Source organism: Prionailurus viverrinus, chromosome C2 (assembly GCF_022837055.1).
Source record: "Prionailurus viverrinus isolate Anna chromosome C2, UM_Priviv_1.0, whole genome shotgun sequence".
NCBI classification, from domain to species: domain Eukaryota; kingdom Metazoa; phylum Chordata; class Mammalia; order Carnivora; family Felidae; genus Prionailurus; species Prionailurus viverrinus.
Genome location: NC_062569.1, coordinates 41,228,229 through 41,252,568, shown reverse-complemented (window position 1 = coordinate 41,252,568; position 24,340 = coordinate 41,228,229). Strand labels below are relative to the sequence as shown.

Sequence of the window (24,340 nt, the reverse complement as noted above, 5' to 3'; positions counted from 1 at the left end):
ATGAATATAACTAAACATTCGATAGATTTATTAAAAGCCAGAAATTTTCAGTATGGATAAAAAAAAAAAGAACTGACTATATACTACGTATAGATGTTACACTTTAAAACAAAGATACAAGGGCCTCCTGGGTGGTTCCGTTGGTTAAGCATCCAACTTCAGCTCAAATCATGATCTCATGGCACCTGGGTTCGATCCCCATGTCAGTCTCTGTGCCGACAGCTTGGAGCCTGGAAGCTGCTTTGGATTCTGTTGTCTCCCCCTCTCTCTGCTCCTCCCCACACACTCTCTGTCTCTGTCTTTCTAAAAAATAAATAAACATTAAAAAAATTTTTTTTAATTCCTTATAAAAAAATAAAGATACAAAAACCACCAAAGACCTTGAATAGCCAAAGCAACCTTGAAAAAGCAAAGCAAAGCTGGAGTCATCACAATACCAGATTTCAAGTTATATTACAAAGCTGTAGTAATCAAAATATTATGGTACTGTCACATAAATAGACACATAGATCAATGGAACAGAATAGAAAACCCCAAATGAACCCACAACTATATGGTTCATTGATCTTCAACAAGGCAAGGAAGAACATCCAACGGGAAAAAGAATGTCTCTTCAACAAATGTTGGGTGTTGGGAAAACTGGACACCAACATGCAAAAGAAAGAAACTGGAGCACTTTCTTACACCACAAACAAAAGTAAATTTAAAATGGATTGAAGACCTAAATTTAAGACCTGAAACCATAAAAATCCTAGAAGAGAACGTGGGCAATAACTTCTTTGACATCGACCATAGCAACTTCCTTCTGGATATGTCTCCTGAGGCAAGGGAAACAAAAGCAAAAATAAACTGTTGGAACTTCATCAAAATAAAACCTTCTGCACAGTGAAGGAAACAATCAATAAAACTAAAGGGCAACCTATGGAATCAGAGAAAAGATTTGCAAATGACATATCTGATAAAGAGTATCCAAAATATATAAAGAACTTATAACAACACCCAAAAAATGAATAATCCAATTAAAACATGAGCAGACGACATAAACAGACTTTTTTTCCAAAGAAGACATCCAGATGGCCAACAGACACATGAAAAGATGCTCAGCATCACTGATCATCAGGATCATGCAAGTCATGCAAGTCAAAACCACAATGATATATCACCTCACACCTGTCAGAATGGCTAACATCAACAACAAAGGAAACAGTAGGTTTTGGCAAGGATGTGAAGAAAGGGGAACCTTCCTGCACTGCTGGTGGGAATGCAAACTGGTACAGCCATGCTGAAAAACAATATGGAGGTTCCTCAAAAAGTTAGAAATACCCTAGGATCCAGCAATTGCAGTACTAGGTATTTACCCAAAGAATACAAAAAGTCAGAGGGATACATGCACCCTGGTGTTTATAGCAGCATTATCTACAATTGCCAAATTATGAGGCCAGCCTAAATGTTTATTAATGGATGAGTGGATAAAGAAGATGTGGTGTAAATATACAATGGAATATTACTCAGCCATAAAAAGAACGAAATCTTGCCATTTGCAGCAACAAGGATGGAGCTAGAGAGTATTATGCTAAGTGAAATAAGTCAAAGAAAGGCAAATACCATGTGATTTCACTCCTGTATGGATTTTAATAAAACAAATGAGCAAAGGGGAAAAACAGAGAGGCAAGCCAAGAAACAGACTCTTAATTACAGTGAACAAACTGATGGTTACCAGAAGGGAGGTTAGTGGGGGGATGGGTCAAATAGTTGATGAGTATTAAGGAGTGCACTTGTGATCAGTACTGGTTGTTGTATGGAAGTGTTGAATCACTATATTGTGCACCTGAAACTAACATTGCACTATATGTTAACTGTAATTTAAATAAAAATTTAAAGATACAGAAAGACTGAAATTTATGAATGGAAAAATGTACCAAGAAAACAGTAAGCATAAGAAAGCTGGAGAAATGATATCAATATCACAAAAAGTTGTATTTAAGTAAAAGATATTATCAAAGATAAATAAGGGCATGTCATAATAATAAAATATTCTATATCTTGAATAAAGATATAATATAGAAAGATACAGCAATCTTCAGTATACCTGAAAACAGCCTTATGATTCAGGAAAAAATTTGAAAGAATTAAAAGAAGAAATGGACATTTCCACAATCATAGTTGGAGATTAAAAAACCTCTCTCTCAGTAATTGATAGAACAATGAGAACGATAGATAGATAGATAGATAGATAGATAACCAAGATCTGAATAGCACTATTAACTAAGCCTAATTGATATTTCCCAAGAACTACAGAATACATGTTCTTTTCAATTATAAATGATATATTCACTATGATATATCGTATGCAGGGCTATAAAACAAGTCTAAGTAAACCTAAAAGAATTGAAATCCTAGAGTATACCCTCTGGCATTATTGGATTAAAGTATAAATTACTAATAAAATATCTTTAAACTGGCAATATTTGAAAATTTAAACACCATATTTCTAATCTATGGAAGAAAGAAGAAATCAAAAGAGGAAGGATAATGAATTATAATAATACAACATATCAAAATTTGTGTGGTACAGCTAAAATAGTACTTTCAGGAAAATTTGTATCTTAAACTATTTATATTAGAAAAATTTCTTTAGAGGGAACCATTTAAGACCCCACCTAAGGAAGTAAAAACTCAAAGTACACATAACGAAGAAAATAAATATATCTGAACTCAATGAAATTTAAATATAAATGGAAAACCTCAACAAAATAAACCTACCTAGACTTACCATGAAGAAAAAGAAATTATGATTATCAGTAATTGAATAAACAAGATAAAGTATATAAATATCTTGAAAATATAACTATGCAACTTCACAAAACTAATGCAGGATATAGTAGAAAATGTATATGGCCTGTGTCTAATACTGGAATTGAATTTCTTATTGAAATCTTTCCACAAGGAAACCTCCAGGTTAAGATGGTTCGCTGATTAATTCTATCAAATACTTAAGAAATAATACCAATATTACAAAATTCTTTGAGAAAATACAGAGAAGAGAAACACTTTACAATTGGTTTTATAAAGCCAGTATAACTTTAGATTTGAAACCTGACAAAAATATTCCCAAAAAAGGAACACTCTACACCAATATCTCTCATAAATTAAGTCACAAAAGATTTTTAACAAGATACTAAGAAATCAAGTCGAGTGATTTAGAGAGCAGAAGAATACATCTTGATCAGAGAAGTTCATTCTAAGAAGGCAGGGCTGGTTTGACATTCATAAGTCAACCAATGTAATTCACCATATTAACAATAAAAGACAAAGTCACTATGATCATTTCAATAGATTGAAAAAAGCATTTGACAAAATTCAAAGTTTATTCATGATAACTCTCAGCAAAGTAGGAATAGTAAAACTTTCTCAACCTGACAAGTGGCATCAAAGAAGCTACTTAATGCTGAAATATTTAGTGCTTTTCCACCATGATCTGTAAAAAGCCAGGATGCCCACTCCCACCATTTCTACTGAACCTTATGCTGGAGGTCCTAACTGATTGCTCTAAGGCAATAAAATATTTAAAAGGCCTAAAACTCAGAAACAAATAAACTTGTCTCTATCTGTATATGACATAATTTTTAACATAGAAAAAACTTAGGAAAATACAATCAAGATACCAAAAATAATAAATGAGCTAGCAAGGTCACAGTATACAACTAAAAGTCAATTGCATTTATATATACTAATAACAAAAAAAAAAAGTTGGAAAATAAAATTAAAGAAATAATTCTATTATGTTGGCATCAAAAATCATAAAATATTTGGAAATAATCTCTCAAAAGATATAAAGGACATTTGCACTGAAAACTGTAATACAATGATGAAAGTTGATAAAGGAGACCTAAATAATTAGAGTCCACATAATGAAGTTTATTGATTTTGAAGACCTAAGGTCATTAAGATATCAGTTCACTCCAAATTGGTCTATAGATTGAGTTCAATTCCAACACAATCCCAGCAGGTGCTTTGGTAGAAATAGATTCTAATGTTTATGCAGGAGCACAAATGGCCTAGAATATCTAAAGTGATCTTTATATAAAGAACAAATCTGGAGGGCTTACATTTGCTAACCTCAAGATTTACTGTAAAGCTATGGTAAACAAGACAACATGGAACTAGCATAGGGCTGATACACAGATCAGTCCAACAGAATAGAGAATCAAGAAATACAGTCATGTATTGGTAGTAAATTAAGTTTTGGCAAGGTGCCAAACAAATCCAAAGAGGATAGAAAAATCTTTTCAGCAAATGGCTGGAACAACTACATATCCGTATGGGAATAATTAACCTCAACGACTAATACCAAACACAAAAATTAACTCAAGCTAAAATATATTAGCTAAATCTATAAAGCCTAAAACCTAAGCATAGTTTAGTATCTTTGTAATTTTGACCTAAGTAAAGATTTTGCAGCAATAACTGTAAAAGCAAGAAAGTAAATTAGACTTCATGAAAAACAAAAACTTCTGTCATTAAAAGACATTTTTAAAAATGTATAGGTTACTCAGAGAGAAAAAAATATTAACAAACATGTATCTGATAGAAGACTGGTAGTCACGATATATTTTAAAAAGCTCTTAAAACTTAATTAAATGACAAAAAATGGATCAAAGTAAGCAAAATATTTCAACAGACATTTGGCCAAGAAGTACAAGTGTCCAATAAGCACATAAAAATGTTCAGTATTGCTTATGGCAGGAAAATTTCAATTAAAATCATGAAAAGATACCCAGACATCTCATCAGAATGGTTAAAACAAAAAAGAATGGGTTAACTAATGACCTAACTGTTGGAGAGAATGTAGAGTAGTTATGCCTCTCATACATTATTGATGGGAATATAATACGATACAACCACACTGGAAAAAGCTCTGGCAATTTTTTTATGAAACTAAACATATGTTTATTTTTTGACACAGTAATTCAATTCCTAAGAGAAATTAAAACATATGTCTGCAAAAACACTTGTACAAAAATGTTTAGAGAGTTTTATTCATAACAGCTAAAGCCTGGAAAGAGCTTGAGTTTCCGTGAGAAGACAATGGATAAAGAATTGTACTGTATTCAAACAATGAAACACTTCATAGTAATAAAAAGAATGAACTATTGGTACATACAACAGCATGGACTAATCTCGAAAATACTCTGCTGAATGAAAGAAAAAAAGCTCCATATCTAGAGTCCATACTGTACGATTCCATGTATAGAATCAATAATTTGATAGGCAACAAATTTCTATGGTAAGAAAAAAATCAAAACAGTTGTTGCCAGTAAAGGGTGGGGCAGGACTCTACTTGGAGGGAGCATGAGGAAGCTTTCAGTGCCGAGGCTAACATTCAGTATCTTGATAACGGTGTAGGTTACGCAAGTGAATATATTTGTAAGAACTCAACATGTGGTACACTTAAGATTTATACATTTTACCGTATAGAAATTTTACCTTTCAAGAAAAAAAGGAACCCAATACAAATATTGGATAATAGTTAATCACAGGCATGCTGCAGTATCTAGTAGAAGTGTATTGGTGTTTTCAACTTACTGTGATATACATAAAAAAAAAATTAAGCTTTAATTGATGGGTGAAGGAATAGATGGATGATGAAGCAACTATAGTAAAATGATCATTGTAAAATCCAGATCATGGATATATGAGTGTTTGATGTAATGTATTTCAACTTTTCTGTGTATTTGAAAATTTTTACAATTAAATATTGGGAAAAACCAATGCATCTGTTGTTTTATTAATAAAATCCATTTAATTAGTCAAGTGGAACACAATACTCAAAGTAAATTTAGTCAGAGAGAATGCATATAAGATTTTATTTGTTTTGCAATTTCCAAATGTTTAGTGTTTCGCTAATACGTATACCTGCAACGCTTGTTGGCATTATTATTTAGTTTTGTTGTTATACAATGGTGATTGTTATATATGATTATGCATTCAGTGATAATGTATCTTAAATGATGTTGAATGGTAGTGGTTGATGGTTTTGATAGTGTCAATACTCCTACTTAAGCAGATTTTAAGTCACTGAGTGCAGAGTTAGGAAGAGATGCTCACAGTTGGTTCTTGTGAGCCTGTGCAAGCTGACCCCAACCTACCTCTGTTCTGACTTCATCAAACCAGTTAGGGATTGTTATGGACCAAACTGTGCCCCTGCAAAATTCTTATGTTGAAGTCCTAACCCCCCGTGTGACTGTATTTGAGAAACGGTCTTTATTTATTTTTTTATTTTTTTAACATTTATTTATCTATTTTGAGAGAGAGCTTGTGTGCACATGGGGGAGAGGCAGAGAGCGAAGGAGAGAGAATACCTAGCAGGCTCTGTGCTAACAGCACATGGGGCTTGTTCTTAGGAACCATGAGGTCATGACCTGAGCCAATATCAAGAATTGGACACCTAACCTAACAACAGCCACCCAGGTGCCCCAGAGATAGGGCCTTTAGAGAGGTAATTATGGTTAATGAGGTTATAAGGGTGGAGCCCTAATCCAATAGGACTGGTGTGTTACAAAAAGAAAGAGATACATGAGAGTTCTTTCTCTCCACATGTACACAGAAGAAAACCCAGGTGAGGACACAGAGAGAAGGCAGCCATCTGTAAGCCAGGAAGAAAGTTCTCATCAGAAACCAACTTTGATGGGGGAGCCTGAGTGGCTCAGTCGGTTAAGTGTCCGACTGCTCAGGTCATGATCTCACCATTCCCAAGTTCAAGCCCCATGTCAGGCCCTATGCTGACAACTCAGAGCCTGGAGCCTGTTTCAGATTCTCTGCCTTCCTCTGTATCTCTGCCCCATCCCCATTCATTCTCTGCCTCCTCAAAAACAAATAAACATTAAAAAATAATAACAAGGGGGGGGGGAAGAAACCAACTCTGAGGACACCTTGATCTTGAAACTTGAGCTTCCAGAGCTATAAGAAAATGAGTTTCTGTTGCTTAAACCATCCAGTCTGTGGCATTTTATTATGGCAGCCCTAGCAGAGCAGTATGCTAATCATGCTTTATTTCCTGAAAGAACACTGTCAGATTAGCATTGCTATTTCCTCTTAAATTTTTTAAAGATTCACAGGATTTTGATTGGCGAGTTTGGACCCTGATCCTATCAATTTTGAAAATTACGTGTTGTGATGCACAAAAATCTTCCTCTTCTACAAGAAAGGTGACCTGAATCACACTGTCTTTCAAAAGATACTCTTGTTTAATGTGAGTGCCATATTCCAACTCTAGTTGGAATATGTCCATATGTAGCATTGGCTAGATAACTAGCAGTACTTTTTGTCAAATGCTGTTGAAGAAGGATTTATGCTAATAGTAATTCACTTTGTCTTATGATAAGACATTAACTTAATCAGTGGCCCATTTTTCTCTTCAGCTAAAGCTTTAGGTAAATCATGTTGGGAAAATAGAACCCGGAGGCAGCAGAGGCAGAAACTAATTGGAAACATTGCTTTTAGGTAATGAAGCACTTACACATCAACTTTGGGGATTCATTAAGTTTTTGGAGGGGACAATTTTTCACGTAAACTCATATGAAAAACAAACAATTGGGATTGAAATATGTAATTGCCAAAGTCATGAAATATGGGGAGAAATTTGGCAATTCATTCAATTTCACCAAACACTTCACTAAAATATTGTTAAATATTGGTGATCCAAAGATTTAAAAAATGAACAAAAATATGTTCTACTTAAAGTAGTCTCCTAGAGGAGAAACACATTTAAACCTGTCCCGGGTGATAAAGGCGATTAACAAGGTATATATCAGGTGCTGTAGGAACACAATGAGAGATTAAAACACTCTTTCTAGGTAGAAGACAGTCCAGAAACAGTGTTATAGTTTCTCTCTCTTCCTATCTCTCAGCTTTTGTATTTTGAAGATAACTGCTGAGAAGGGTCAACATATCCCTTCAGGAAACTAGAGGAAGTTACATGTGTCTCAAGTCCTGTGGTTTGCTCAAGCCAAAAGACCATTCTAGATAACTATAGAAAAAAACGGTGGGGTGACTTTCTTTGGAGAATGCCAGAAAAGAAAAAGAGAAAACTGATGTCTGAGAGGTGAAGCTGTTTTACCAAAATGAAAAGAAATGAGTCACTCCCAAAGATGTTCAGGAACAATTATGCTAGTTGATACGTCTAGATTTTGTGACACTCATTGCAAACATGAAGACTCTTTAAAAAGCTGTGCAGGACTTTTCCAGAAGCAGGACCAGCTACATAATTCTGGGCCCAGGGCAAACTGAAAGTGCTAGGTACCTTGATTAAAATTATTAAGAATTTCAAGGAGGCAACAGTAGGCTTTAAACCACATGTGGTGCCCTGGGCAATTGCACTTGCTCTGGGGTCCTGGAAGCCAGTCCTGGCCAGAGGACAGTATCACTCTAAATATTGAAGCAAGCGAAGTATTCCCCATTTCTGTCTGGTGTAGGCAATTACAGGCTTCGGAATGTAATAAATGTAGATCTGAGTCCTGGCTCCATCACTTATCAGCTCCTGGGTTTGGGGCAAGTTATTTTCAGTTTCCTCACTGAAGTGTAGTTCTGCAAATTAAGCTTCTATTGCAAGTTCCAGCATCATGTAAATTACACGTGTGAATTTTATTCTGGTGACTCTACAAATAACTACGTGTATTACTAAATAAGAATTATGAAAATTAATGATTTAGAAATCTTGCTATTAGTTTCAGAACAAGAATTACACTAACTGAAACACTTTTTTTTTTCTCTTCTTTATTTTTCCCCTCTTGGCCATCAGTTTCATTCCTCATCTCAGTTGTGACCTGCCAAGCACAAGTTTGATTAACCATAAAAACCATTTTAAGATCAGAAATATTTCTTGTTTAAACAAAAGTTATGTATTTGGGATTAAAGAACATAATGTCATGGACATTATATATTCCACATATTGTATTCTTCATGGTAATCTTTCACCATTACTTTTTGATATTCATAGATACATTTAACGTACATAGTGCTTAACAGTTTTAAAAATCTATCTACGTTTTATCTGTTACTGCTGTACAGAAAAATAGGAGTACTGGTTCCTGCCTGTGGACCTCTCTCTCTGGGTAGTATGGCAACTTCCTTCACTGTCTCCAGGTCCTAGAAAGCTGGATTTTCTGGTACATCATTAAAAAACTGGCACCAAGGTTCAAGGTATCTATTCCCTGAGCAAGATCACTGTTATGTTCTCTCCATTAAAAAGAGACAGCAGCAAAGGGCGAGTACTTCTGCCAGTACCCAGCCCCGCTGTCCAAGCACACTCCTCTAGGAAATTGCAAAAACAGGAGACTCATGCTCCTGCTGACACTCTGAGTTCCCATGTGCATTATGCGATGCTTGCTGCTGTGTGCCCCCAGCCTTTACAAGATAGACCTTAAGTCATTGTTGGATAACAGGGGCATGAATTATTCATCTCGTTTTACCAATGAGAAACACAAAGTCAGATGGCTGAAATGAAATGCCCAAAGTCACAAATCTAATGATGAGAATTGACGTGGCATTTGACCTTCCTATTCCAGGATAATTCATCAGTGATATAGGTTCCTGAATAACAATAGTTGACATACTACTTTGTACTAGATGCTCTCACAGGCAGTTTATATTTACTGACATTTAATCCTGCAACACACCTCTAGAACAGGTACCAATATTGCCTATTCTTTACAGAGAAAGCAACTGAGGAAAGGGGAAGTTTTGTGATTTCCTCAAGGTCTGTTTGTAAGTTGCAAAGCTGGAGTTCAAAAGTAGCTGATCTGGGTCCAGAGTCCCTGCTCCCACTCTCTAGCTGTACTTAAACTCACTTGCTAGCTCAGGAGGTTCTGGGACAACTGTCTGACCATAGCTCTTCCTGGGCCACATAACCAGTTTATTCTGAGGGAAAGGTAAAGAGGGATCTCCCCATCAGGACTCAGGCTGATGTTCAGGGCATTGCCAGGAGGGGAGGGCAGGGCAGGGTTTGTGACCGAAGTCACTTGTTAGTGCAGGTTGTAAGGCCAAAGGTAGTAGAACTGCAGACAGTTAATGGTTTAAGTCTGTATTCTTCAACCTATCAGACTGATGAAATACTTGATACACTCGATAATTAAACACATACTGTTTTCATGCCCCCCCACTAGGCATTCAAAGTCATTCAGGATACCTACAAACATTCTTTGTGCAGGATTGTCCTATGCATTGCAGGAGGTCTAGCATCTCTGGCCCCTGTCCTTTCAACATCAGCAATGTCCCTGTGAAAGTGACAACTACAAGGGCTCCCTAAAGACCCCCTCTCATCTCCAATATGAACTCTGAGATATGATTCATTCCGTGCTAAGAATCAGCAGTATATATCCATGCAAAGCCTTGAGGGGTAATCTAGAATTAGGATCCACAGGCAATTCATCTGTGCCTCACTGGGTTGTACCTCATATCTTTATGTGCCTGGTTTTGAAGCAATTCCCAGTTTCTGAAGGCATGCCCTAAATTTCTCCTAAACAAGATCCCTATTTTCTTTCAGCTCTTGATTCACAAGCCATAGATTCTGAGCTCATTCATGTTGCTATAGCTTCATCAAGAGCTGAGTCCCAAGAAACAAAACTTGGAAGCAAAATGCTTGAATGACCCTCTTCTGGGAAACAGCTAACTGGCTGGAGTGGTTGGGGTGGGTTGTATGCATGGATAGATTTGTAAAGAACAGCTAAAGCAAGAGAAGTCCCAGAAGTAACTGGTGAGAGAGAGCTGGCGAGCAATTCTAGTCAAAGTCCTTAATGACTGTCAGAAATCAGAGACAAAATACAAATGCCAGGTCTCCAGGGTAGAAGCAAGTGTTAAATGAGAAAAAGGATCAAAGGTCAGGAAACAGATGGAGATGGAATTTAAGAGTTAGCTGTCCAGGAACATAAGAGTAGGGATGGGCTGGGATGACAGCCAGAATGTTTTGTGTTTGGGGCTTATTATCTCTGCTCAGTGGTGATGGTTGCACAACTCTCTGAATATACCAAAAACCACCAAACAGTGCACTTTGGAAGAGTGGCTTTCATGGTATGAAAAATCTACCGAAATAAGTCTTTTAAAAAGTATATGTTGGGCCAGATAGAAAATCAAAGAGAAAGAACGTGACAGGAATCTGTGTACCTAGTAATCCTAAGATCTTTAGTGGTAACACAAAATTTTTGTGGATATACAGAACTAAAAGTGAAATTGCATCTCTCAGCTATGGCATCCAGCATTATCATCCAGTTATTATTAAGACATCGTAGATCTAAGAGAGCAGCAGAGGGATTACACCGTTTTCTTGATCTGAAAAGCATGATGATGTTAGCACCCACCCGCTGGTATGAGAAAGTGAAGAGTTTATTTTCCAGTCCGGGGTATTCAAAGTCATCAGGAATATCAAAAGCATATCCCCCCAAATCATATTTTTCTGAATTTAATGATATGATTCATATAAAAATGTTTTCTTTAAATCATTACCTAAACTAATTTTTTGTTCTACAATTATTTTTAAAGACATATGAAATGTAGTTGTTAATACATCTCCTTTTTTTTTTTTTCTTGACCAGTATGAAGCTCAGGCATGACTCAATTTACTCAAGCCAATCATTTAAGCAGATTATTTAAGACTTGGCTCAGGTCTGGCAGAACACAAATAAATATTACAATGTAAAATAAACATATAATGGATATTATTAGATCATGTCCAGCCATGGCTAATTTTGTGGTAGATTGTATCATAGTTGCTCCTATGTCCAAGAACTTTCTAAGTTTGTTGAAAACTTCTACAAGGTAAAGGAACAGGAATGTGTAAACATGGTTCAATAAAACAATGGTTTTAACCTCCTCTTTGGATGTGTACCAAAGTAATGGAGGAAGCAATTACCACACCAGCTGACACACAAACATTGTTTAACAAATATGTACTCAGTGGATCGTTAATTAGTTTTCAGTGTATTGTTAATTCATTTTCAAAACATTTTCAGATGTTCTTGGATCTTAATCAAAAAGAGGTGAAAATTAGAAAAATGGAACAAACAGTATGTCCTTGGTGACGATAATGCCTGTGATAACTTTCCATTTAGTTGGCACTCACTAAGTGACTATTCAAGAAATCTAGTAAAAGATACCATACATCTGTCCATCCAAGATATGTATTGAATCCAACCATGTGCCCGCCACTGTGCTAAGAACTGGGATTACACAGGTGCCACCTTGGACACAGTCTACCCATGAGCCCACAAAGCTAATTGTAACATACGGTGTGAGGATGATGATAGGGAGAGGTGCCGGAGGATCCATAAAAAGAGGATTTAACCCAATGGGATGAAGGAAGAATAGCAGAGAGGAGTTGGAAAGGTTTGGGGAGTAAGGCCTGAGCCAAGATTTGTATAGGAGTTACCCAGGTAAAGGGCAGAAATAGAAGAGGGATGGAAGTAGAAGATTCCAAAATAAGGGGATGATATGAAAAAAGGAACAGTCTGTTCAGTCTGGCTCAGTCTGTTAAACGTCTGACTTTGTTTCAGGTCATCATGATCTCACGGTTCATGGGTTCGAGCCCCGCGTTGGGTTCTGTGCTGACAGCTCAGAGCCTGGAGCCTGATTCAGATTCTGTGTCTCCCTCTGTCTCTGCCCCTCCCCCACTCACGCTCTGTGTGTGTGTCTCTCTCTTTCTCAAAAATAAATAAATAAAAAAGAAAGAAAGAAAGAAAGAAAGAAAGAAAGAAAGAAAAAGAAGAGTCAGAAGCTCAACTGACTGAGTCACCCAGGTGCCCCAAGGCAATGAAGGATTTAAACAGGGGACTAATGTGGTTTGAATTGTATTTTGGTGACATCATTAAGACAATGATTAAGACAATCATTAAGACAGTTTGCATACCTTTGTGGTATTAAAGAAGGAAAAGAGGACAATTATTTGAGAGGCAAGATCTACACACATATAGCAATTGATTAGATGTTAGTTAGTGGAAGGTGAGTTTCAAGGAAAACTCCTGATTTCTAGCTAAGTGCATTATAGTACCACCAATCAAAACAGGAAACATAGGAAAACATGCCTGGGATAAAATCAATTTTATTTTGAATCTGTTGAATTTGGGATGCCATTGCCAGGCCCCGATGGGAATGTCTAGTAAGCAATTGGATATATGAGTCTATAGCTGAGGACGAGCTCTCTGTGGAATCAAGAGGTTTGGGAATTTCAATACAAGGGTAGTCACTGAAAACATTTGAAAAGGTGAGATTACCCAACAAAGATTTGTCAAGTAATGTATCCTAGGGAACATGGACATTTAGAGGTTATGTGGTGGTGGGGGGGAGTTGTGAAAGAGGCAAAGAACTGCAAAAGTATGAGAACCAGGAGGGTGTGATGTCAAGGAGCAGAGAGCCATGAAGGGTCAGTAAATAAAGACTTAATTGTTTCCATTGAATTTGGAAATACAGAGGTCATTCGTGAACTATGCCAGAATCATTTCCATGGAGAATTAAGAAAGCAAGCCAGATTGCAAGCAGTTGAGAAATGAATGGAAAATAAGATAGAAATGCTTTTCAGTCGAGAAGAAGAGAAAAGTCTCCATGGTGTATAGGGAGAAATGGAGACAACAGGGTACTTTTTTCAGATCAGGGGCAAAGCCTAAATTTTGCCTAAGCAGAAGAAATAAAAAAGAAAGAGTTGAAGATATTGGAGGTGGACATTTCAAAAGGCGAGGTGGTTTCTGGTGCATGTTCTCAATCCAGAAAGAAATATCTGTATATCTGGAAATAGCTGTCTGTCTGTATCTATCTGTATCTATCTATCTATCTATCTATCTAACTATCTATATGGCCTAAGGTCCAAAGGTTGGCACAGTATATTGGCACATGTCGGCTAATTGAGATCGAGTCAACGGGACCAGGCTACCACATCTGAATTTCACATGTCTCCAGACTGGACTTGTTTGTTTTGTATGTGGTGAATATATTCTTGAAATTAAGAATGCTTTGGGCCCTTTCTTCTACCCTGCATTTGTGTGTGTTTGAGTGTGTTTCCATCTGACACATTAGCTCCCTCTCTTCTGTGTTGTTTCAATCTTTATAATATGTCTGGATCATTTTCACAACCAGAAAAATTGAACCAGAAAAATATTGAAAATATTTCCATTACGAACCTAACAAGAATCAATGGCCTGGAGAAGTTGACTGACTTCTGACTAAAATATCTGACTAAATTCAGTGGGTGGGGAACGGACAGTTTCTTTCTTGTCATAATAACATGGAAGGCACCAAATCCACAGGTAACATACACTTAAACAAGAAAAATATAGGGGCTCTTGGGTGACTCAGTCGGTTGAGCATCCAACTCTTGATTTCAGCTCAGGTCATGATCTCACAGTTCATGAGTTTGAGCCCTGTATCAGGCTCTGGGCTGAGAGCACCGAGCCCCTGTGTCTCTCAAAATAAATAAATAAACTTAAAAAAAAAAAACAGGAAAAATATATACAAACATTGAAAGCAAACAACTTATATGTATTCACTGGAAGTAGCCATTTTCAAATGTTCTATTATTTTGCATTATTTATTTTTAGAGCCTATAAACAAACCTGTTTCTGGTAGTCTTATGTCCCCCAAATTTAAAACTCATCACAGTATAATTATGATAGGAAGAAACATATTATGAGAGTTGAACAAGAGCAGAGTAGAAAATAGGTTAACAAGGGGCACCCGGGTGGCTCAGTCGGTTGAGCATCCGACCTCAGCTCCGGTCATGATTTCACACTCCATGAGTTTGAGCCCCGCGTCGGGCTCTGTGATGACAGCTCAGAGCCTGGACCCTGCTTCAGATTCTGTGTCTCCCTCTCTCTCTGCCCTTCCCCTGCTCATGCTCTGTCTCTCTCTGTCTCAAAAATAAATAAAAATATTTTTTAAAAAATTGTTTAAAGAAAATAGGTTAGCAAACTTAACAACTGTCATATATTTGTGAGTATATATAATTGCTTACAAAGAAATCTGCTATTGAAAGCTAAGAGACATTGTTTTCAAAATCATTTGAATCATTGTAAAAAAATATTCAATAGCTCAATTACTGTGAACTATATATTAAACTACATTTCCAGTGTTTTCTTGGGCTATTCTTGGGCATTTAGTTTTTTTCTTCATGTAATCGAAGATCATTTTAGCAATTTTTTAAAAGTTAAGTGTTTTTTGTATTAAATTAATGTATTAACTTTAAATGTATTGATTTTTGAAATCTTGAGTCTTCCCATTGAAAAGCATTGCTTACATTTCCTATATTTTACAACAAGCATTGAAATTTCAGTCTTCTTCATGAAGGTTCTATCCATTTCTTGTTAAACGTATTACTTTTTTTAAGATTTTATTTAAATCCAAGTAGGTTAACATATAGTGTAATAAAGGTTTCAGGAATAGAATTTAGTGATTCCAAAGTTGTCTCTATTGTGCATGGAATTTTAAAAAAAAATTTTTAATGTTTTTTTAATTTTTTTTATATAATGTTTATTTTATTTTTGAGAGAGAGAGAGAGAACATGAGCAGGAGAGGGGCAGAGAGAGGAGACACAGAATCTGAAGCAGGCTCTAGGCTCTGAGCTGTCAGCACAGAGCCCAACATGGGGCTTGAACCCATGAATTGCGAGATCATGACTGGAGCCAAAGTCAGACACTTAACTGACTGAGCCACCCAGGTGCCCCTATTGTGCATAAAATTTTATTTATGTTTTTTACTCTTTTCTTTTCTAGTACTAATGAAGATAATATGGGAGAAAAGAGGGAGAGGCAGAAAATAAATTTAATAAATGCATTCATAAATATAAGAATTTAAAATAAGTATGCTACATAATATTTGAGAAAGACAGAGGGTGTAATGATTGTAAAGTTCCTGGGGTGGGAGTGTGATTCTGGCATTTAAGCATCAGAAAGAGGCTAGTGTGACTGGAGCAGAAGCAAGTAAGTGAGAGAGGAATAGGGGAGGAGATCAGAGTTGCTAGGGCATATGGGTCACTATGGGGTCTGTGGCTTCTCCTCTGCGACTGGTAGAACAAAAGCAAGCAAGTCAACCTTTCTTTACTGTAGCACCTCAAGAAAACCTCTTTTTTTTAATGTTTATTTATTTTTGAGAGAGAGAGAGAGAGAGAGCAGAGGAGGGGCAGAGAAAAAGGGAAACACAGAATCTGAAACAGGTTCCAGGCTCTGAACTGTCAGCACAGAGACTGATGTGTGGCTCGAACTCATGAACTGCGAGATCATGATCTGAGCCAAAGTCTGACACTTAACTGACTGAGCCACCCAGGTGCCCCTCAAGAAAACCTCTTGATGACCCATTCTATTCTTATTCTCCTGCACACAAGGCAGGAGGGATCTGCACATGATTCCGTTTCTTCTTGGCTTTAGTATAGGAACCCTGGCTTCAGAGACTGATCCGGCCCAAGAGTTCATGGTTGTGCATTAGCTTCCCCACCAAGGCCACTATGGAACACACTGCCTCAGTGGCCCGCAGACTCCCATAAACGTCAGCTTCCATCTGACTCAGGAAGAACAGACACATAGGATTCGGTGGCAGAGGGAAGGGAGCTAATTCCAGTCATCACCCTCCCAGAAGCTCCTGCTTCAGAACCCGAAACTATATTTATCTTGGTCCAATTGCCCAATGTCTCTTTATTCTCACCTTCCCATATTTCAAAGAAATTGATAAAATAAAAAGCCACAAGTTAACATGAAGCAATTTCTATATCCCGATACGTAGCATTTATTGTAAGTATTTATTTGATACTTTACGATGACTTTTGTATAACAGATCATATTGTTCAACAAACCTTACTTTATTGTAAGCAATAGGCAAAAAGGCTTAGCTGTTTACAACAAAACTGTAGTTGGACTCTTCGCAGAACTATCTAAGGTTGTGGAATCACTCTTGCTTGAAACAATGAGTATGAATGTGATTAAAACAACGAATACCTTTCCAGCACTTATTTGTTATATATCATGCTAAATCCTTTATGCATGTGATTACCTCAGTCCTTCAAACAAGCCAGTGCGGTAAGCATTACTGACATTTTACTATTGCAAGGGAGGACATTGCTAGGGGGCACACACATGTCGAGTGGCAGGACTGCTCTTGTCTGCCTCTAACCCAGGGGACCTAACATCCAGTCACTGTTTACAGAACCACCCAACAAAGGCAGAAGCACTCAAAGGCCACAGAACCTTTGCAAAGATATAAAGCTGTATTACAAAATCCTCGGTTCCAGGGGACCTGTTGAGACAGCGGAGCAGAGCAGTTCAAGACTTGTTTCAGTGAGCATCACACAGCTTTGTTTCAATGGAGAGCAGCATACAGGAGCAGCTGTCTGCTCTAATCTCTGCCAGGATACTCCAAGCCAAGAATTACATTTTTAGCTCAAGGGCACTGTCTCTCTTAGAGATGTAGTTCTAAATTGAGGGCATTAACTGAGCCTCTGCTTTTCAGTCTGTCTCCTGAACATCCAAGGGTATTATTTTGAAAAAAAAAAAAAAAAAGAATGATAAAGAACCAGAGAATCAATGTGCTATACTCAGCTTCTCAAATGACTGGTATAATTTCCTATCTTCATTATCAGCAGCAGCAGCAAGTAGCATTATTATAATCATTATTATAAGTATTTGTAGGCAAACTCTTTCTATGGTCAAAGTGTTAGGTATGATCTCTTGCACTAACAAGTGAACCTCTCTAGTCTTTCCTTCTTGGGTTAAACTGTTGGGAGCTGGGTGGAGGTGGGCAGGCCTGGAATCTTCTGTACAATGTACTGGCCAGGCACCCTTTGAACCCTGTTCGTGAGGTGGTCCTTTGAAACTTCTGGAGAGCTGTAATGATTGGAAAGTGGTATACTGAAGGAACATCATTCGTCCTCCTCTGAAAATTTATTTCCTTGTTTTTAGCACCAACACATTGCAATGCAAAGTTACTTCTATGTAATTCAAATACTTCAAAACAACTGGCCCATTCTTCCTTCTTCCTAAATCTTTATTTTTCCAGTGTAAATATTTCTGGCTTTAGCTGCTTTTCAAATGAAGCTATATCCAGATGCACTCTCACTGTACTGACTCTTTAAGACACTTTACGTTCTGCAGCTCTATTTGAGATGAAGCGCTGGGAACTAAATGATATTTCAAACACGTTCTTTGCATTGCAGAGGACAGGTGAACTCCCTGGGACCTTCCTTGCTTGGACACTGGACATCTATCTGCTAATGTAGATTAAGTTTGCATCCACCCACGTGAGATGACTGAATCATACTGAGCGTGGAGTGTATGGAATCAGTTGGAATTTTGTTTATTTTGCGTGGATTTTGGCAGTTTACTAATTAGGGTTTTGTTTCTTCGTTTTTCAGTGGATGTCACGTGACATAGTGAAAAGGGGACCGGACTTGAAGTGAGAGTATTTGGATTGAATTCTTACACCAACATTCACGAACTCATTCAACAACATACAACAAGCTCATAAATTTTTTTTATTTTACCTCTCTGTTTTCTCATATTTAAGTTAAGCTTGATAAAAATTGAAGATAAAGTATACAAAAGGAGTTTCTGAAGACCTGTGTAATCATTAAATATTGTTTTTTGAAAACTTAAAGTGAGAGTCTTTTCATTAACCCCTTTTGATTCCATCATGTGATTGTTGCCCAACTATTTCATTGCTAAAAGGCTTTTGCCAAGAGATAGGGTTAGCAATTATATTATTTTAAAAATATACAAAAAATATGGTTGGGCTATTTGAGAAGTAACTGGTGTTTTGTTCATGAAGAAGTAAAAGTGCTTTTTTGCAAACTATAGTGGTATCATTTATTTCAATCTCAGTTGGGGAAGTGAACAATTATCCTGGTGTTCTGGGAAAGATGAGTGCCTGACTTTTTAAACAGAAATACTTCAAAGTCAGTTAATACTTCTTAAGCAGAGATGGGCAGAGGGAGGAATGGGTGATGCTCTTAGTTCGTCACTGGTAGCTTCAAATTATGGTAATTAGACTCACTGGTCAAAGAATGTCAGACTCCCTTAAGATCTCAAGGCTGCAGTTCTTGACAGTGTTTATTGTTTATCACAGCAAAACCAAGTTGCTTTGAGAACAACTTCCAAGTAGGGACTTATTGAGAGTGATAGTCTCTTGTGACACAATGGCTACAGCTATGGCTTGACGCAGGCCAAAACGAACCCAAGATGAGTGCTTTTCTAATGTTCCTGGAAGGCTGTGATTGTACCAAGGACACTGCCAAAACCCCTCCCTGCTTTGCCAAAGCCCATCAGCAGAGTAATGAATGCAGAGGTGTAGGCTAAAGTGCCCATGGCAGTAAAGAAAACCAGATTGTATTTTGTTCTAACGGCACAAATCGTGGTTTCAGAACTGTGAAAAGCCAAACCTGAATGCTCTTCTGATGACGGATTACAAAGTAAGGAAGGACTAGTTTCAAGAACATAATGTGGGAGGAGATTATATTGTAGTCTGAGAGACATCAACAATAATAAAGATGACAAAACTCTTGCTTAAAGATTAGCAGATCTACTTAGAACTTAGAAAAGCTTTGGGTTTGTTTCTACTAGGTAGTCAAAAAAAGAAAAATCATGTCCCTCTCTCACACTCTCACATTCCTTATTCCCCATCCCTCCACCTTGTCACCACCCCCCTAGGTGGGGCTAACAAGCAAACTGAGATCCAGGAACATGATGGCACACAATGAGGGGTGCTATGTCTGCACAGCAGAAGAAATATGTCTCTTCATGAAAACTACTAAAGAATTACACCTAAAGGAAACAATGATTTTAGTAGTAAAATTTCAGTGTACCTACGAATTTTAATACTTTTTTCAAAAATATTATAAGCAAATGTAAGTACAGAAGTTGTGTTGAAATGTCCTATTTCACATGTCAGCATAGGAAGGAGAGTTAGAGATCCAAGATAATTTCTCTATAACTGAACAGTATTATATTACCTGCTTTATTTGGGCTTTTTTTTTCTTTTTAAAGCCAGCCACCTACCATTCTCTACATCTTTACCTATACGTACTAGAAAAGCATCCATACTTTCCTAAGATGACCAGCATTTCTATCACAGATGATCGACTCAGGGACTGTTTTCTGTCATGTGAATACAGAAGCAGAGAAAGCCAGACCTTAATAAAATAAATAAATAAAACGAAAAGAACAATAGAAAATACAGAGAGACAAGAGATGGAGAGAGCATTGACTTGTTTCCCCAAAATATTAGAGGTAGACCTAGTCGTTAGTTTCTGGGGTCCACACCATAACAATTAAATCAGAATCTTTGTGGATAGAGAGCCCAAACACTGATATTTTTACAAATCTTGCCAGGTAAGTCTACAGGGAAGCCAGCTTTGAGAACCATGGTTTTAGACAATTGCTGAGGCCCAAATGCATCTACAGTGAGGGCTTGAAAGATACCCCTGTATCTGTTCAATAAATAATTCTTAGTTGATATACTCCACCAGAATTTTAAAATTTATCGTAGGTGCCATATTTCATTAAAATATGTTTTAATGCTGGGGTGCCTGGGTAGCTCAGTCAGTTAAGCAACTGGTTCTTGGTTTTGGCCCTGCCATGATCTCATGGTTTAGTGAGTTCAAGCCCTGCATTGGGCTCTGCGCTGGCAGCACAGAGCCTGCTCGAGATTCCCTTTCTCCCTCTCTCTCTCTCTGCCCTCCCCTATACGTGCTATCTCTGTCTCTCTCAAAATAAATAAATAAACTTTATGGAAAATTAAAAAAAATTGTTTTAATGCTATGTTACATTTTGATCAGTTGTCTCGGAGAGAAATTTACAGCACATTTCTGAATTGTCATTCCTTTGACCAGAGGTTTTTGTTTGTTTTGTTTTGTTTGCCGTTTTTTTTTTCAAAGGTAAACACCTTTCAGTTTCAGTTACAAACAAAATATACGTAATTGTATTAGTTTAGTAGGAGTCTCAGTTTCATGGTTTTCAACACTGAGCATAAGAAACTGCAGAATTTCCCAGGTTCCATTGTCCAGAGATCAATGACTACAGTTACTTCCTAAGTGTTACCACTTTCTGCAGATGTTCAGGAACATGATGTTTCTACCACCTCTATCTGCCTTTTAAGTAGGGAACATGTAAGTTTATAGAAAGGTGGACACCAAAAATTAATGAAATTTTTATTTTTTTTACATGAAAAGTACAATCTTCCAAGTGTTGATTTTGTCAGATTTTCTTAAAAACTTCTTTTGACTCCTTTTCCCCCCTTTGAAACCTTGAGCCAAATCTTTATTGTTTTTCTCATTCTTTGATGAGCTTTTCACGTATTTCTTCTGGTATTTGCTATAGATTCTTGATATACACTTCATGCACTGCAAGATTCAATCTGGTTTGGACATAATTTCTTTTTAATTTCATTTCTAGAAACCCGTTTCTCTTTAACTTGGTAACTTACTCGCTATGTCCAAATTAAGAAGAAGCAATGTTCACATCACTCATCTTTCTTACCTTAATGTCTTTCTTAATCTATCACTAAGAGAGATAGATATTTATGTTTGCAAAGGGCATCTTCACATAATTTAGATTCTGCCTGTTAACATCCAGCAGTTTGCTTAGTCATAAAGTAAAGGTAAGTATTGTAAATCCAAATATTTCCCTTGATTCAAATAATAAAAACAATCATAATGCCTTCATTCTGAGATGATGATGTTCACTTTTCTTACATTCATACCCAGGGGTCGGTTACTGTATTTCCTTCAAGACTCGATGTGACTGTGTATCTGGCCATCTGCATGGTTGACCAACATTCCCTAGAAGTCAGAGTGGTTTCCATCACAGTCAATGGATCTCTTCTTGAAGTACTGATTTTGTACACTGTATTAGTTTGTTTGATTGGTTAGTCATTTTTGTATAGTATATTTCAATTCTCTGGAATCTGTCATAAAACAGAACAATCAAAATTTGTTTACTAAATTTTTAATATATATATTTTTAGAACTCAACAAATGGGGTCATACCAAATTTTACTTCTTTTACCAAAATGGTCGTTTAGCAGCCCTACATTTTGGTTTTGCTATCATTGCTTTTAATGGACTCATTGGAGTCCATTGGAGTGGACTTAATGGAGTAATTGCTAGCACTCCAGAATTAATCTCACTTCCTCTTCCCTCTGTTTTAACGGTGTCTTCCTCTTTCAATGACTGAAATTTCTCTTTTGGTGCCATTCAATGAGTCAAACATTTATGGATATCTGCAAACCTTTCATTTTTTGTTTATTTTTTTAGGAGATCAATAATCCTTTGATTAAAAGGTGGGGAATTCTTTTGTTTTCTTATAGGTGGACAGATTCACTGCTTCCAAACAGCCGAGAAGAGGAATGTATCCAAAGTAAGGAATGTTTTAATGTACTATCACACTGGGAGGAAATATTGTTTTGTAAATTTGACAGACATTTTTGATTCTATCAGCTCAGAAATGATGGCCAGGTAATCTGAAAAAGTATAACACAGAATTAATCAAACCAGGAGCTAGAAAGATTCAAAAGAGAAGTTTTCTTTTCCATGTTGCTGAAAAGTTTCATTTGAATTACTATTCAGTTGTGAAATCTTCAACAAGTACTTATTAATTGGCTAAAGTGCCAGGATTATACTAATTCATGGAGATTCAGATGTGAAGAAACTGGGCTGGGGTGCCTGGCTGACTCAGTAGGCAGAGCATGACACTCTTGACCTCAGGGTTGTAAGTTCCAGTCCCATGTTGCGAGTAGAGATCACTTAAAAATAATAATTTAAAAAAAATCTTATAAATAAATAAATAAATAAAAGAAACTTTGCTGATAGGAGCTTCAGTCTTAAATCATCAAAAGTTTCTTTGAAAGAGGAGCATTGGCATTATGTCGATGACAAATAAGAATAAAGATTTAAAGGTTTGTCACAGATCAAACTGGAACTTAAATGTTTGTATTCATTTTTTGGTGTTTTTTTCCAAAACATAAAGATGTAATTTTGTTGTACTTTACAAAAATCTATTGTTAAGACTGTAAATGAAATTTAAAGCAGGAACAAAAAAATAATTTTTTTTAATGTTTATTTATTTCTGAGAGAGAGAGACACACACACAGTGTAAGCAGGGAGGGGCAGAGAGAGAGGGAGAGACAGAGAGAGAGACTCAAGCAGGCTCTGTGCTGTCAGCGCAGAGTCTGACACAGGGCTCGATCTCACAAAGTGTGAGGGCATGACCTCAGCCGAAATCAAGAGTTGGCTGCTCAACTGACTGCGGCCACCGAGGCGCCCCATCAATGTACTAATTTAATGAGACTTGTTTTCTTCAAATTGTCTTGTAGATTTACATTTTTATTGAAATATGAGCCTTAAAGACACTTTACAACTGTCTACTGCTGGACAAACTATTTAGGCTACCTCTCTGTGTCACATAGCCTCTCTGTTCCCTGTCCTTCCTCTGCCCTTCTCTACCAGAAAGTGTAGCAAGATTGAGGCATTTTTGAAAAATGGAAGATAACAGTAATCCCATTTTTTTTTTCTTTACAGGTCAAGGATTTCGATTTCTTTTTGCTTTTCTTTGTAGATATGGTATATTCACCTAACCCCTGGAGCTTAGTAGAGGTGAAAAGTATTAATGTGGAAGAGATGTGAAACTAAGAACTGATAATGAGAGTGAATAGCATCCCATAACACAGAGGTGCAGTGGGAGCAAGTGGAGGCTAGTTGGGAAGCAGGCAGGAATTATTGCATCATTAAGGCCACGAGGGAAATTTCTATCACCTATATGCAACCCAGAGTCTCTTTTACCCATGGCTTCCTACATGTAAGACAGAGAACACATGTTTCTGAATCAGGTTTGTTATTCCTGTTTTTTTATACATTAAAAAAATGGGGTTTTTTTTCAATTTAAGTTTAGTGCTTTCAAATGGAGGCATTACCCCACTATTGGTCCCTTAGTTTGATTTCCAAGGAACCCAAAGAGATGGCTCAGGATACTTTTAAAGTATCTGTTGAATGAAATGATAACAGAATACCAATTTGATGTGTGCTTCAACTCTCTTGTTTTATTAGAACTCCAAAGGTTGAATTTATTAGCTTTCCAAATTATGTATGAGTATGAGCTTATATTCCTCACTGTGTAAATTCAACTCCAAATCTTCTGTAACTTTTTTAGTTTTCTGGCTCTAGATTCTCTCTTCCTGCAAAACACCTTGTGGACTTGTTTGTTTATAGAGAAATATAAATATTTTTAATATTTATTTTAATGTTTATTTATTTGCAAGTGAGTGAACGGGGGAGGGACAGAGAGAGAGGGAGAGAGGGAGAATCCTAAGTGGGCTCCATGCTGAACTT

At 36.8% G+C, this 24,340-nt stretch overlaps 1 protein-coding gene and 1 pseudogene across 1 annotated transcript in view; both read left to right on the top strand.

The window, feature by feature from the left end:
• The window catches only part of LOC125175320 (phospholipid scramblase 4-like), a 56,957-nt pseudogene extending 32,690 nt beyond the window's left edge, over positions 1 to 24,267 (top strand).
• The window catches only part of PLSCR4 (phospholipid scramblase 4), a 102,800-nt gene that overhangs the window by 18,369 nt on the left and 60,091 nt on the right, over positions 1 to 24,340 (top strand). The window contains exon 2 of the mRNA XM_047875774.1: positions 22,324 to 22,373. The gene's annotated coding sequence lies outside the window, so the exon portion shown is untranslated. The remainder of the gene's footprint in view (positions 1 to 22,323; positions 22,374 to 24,340) is intronic.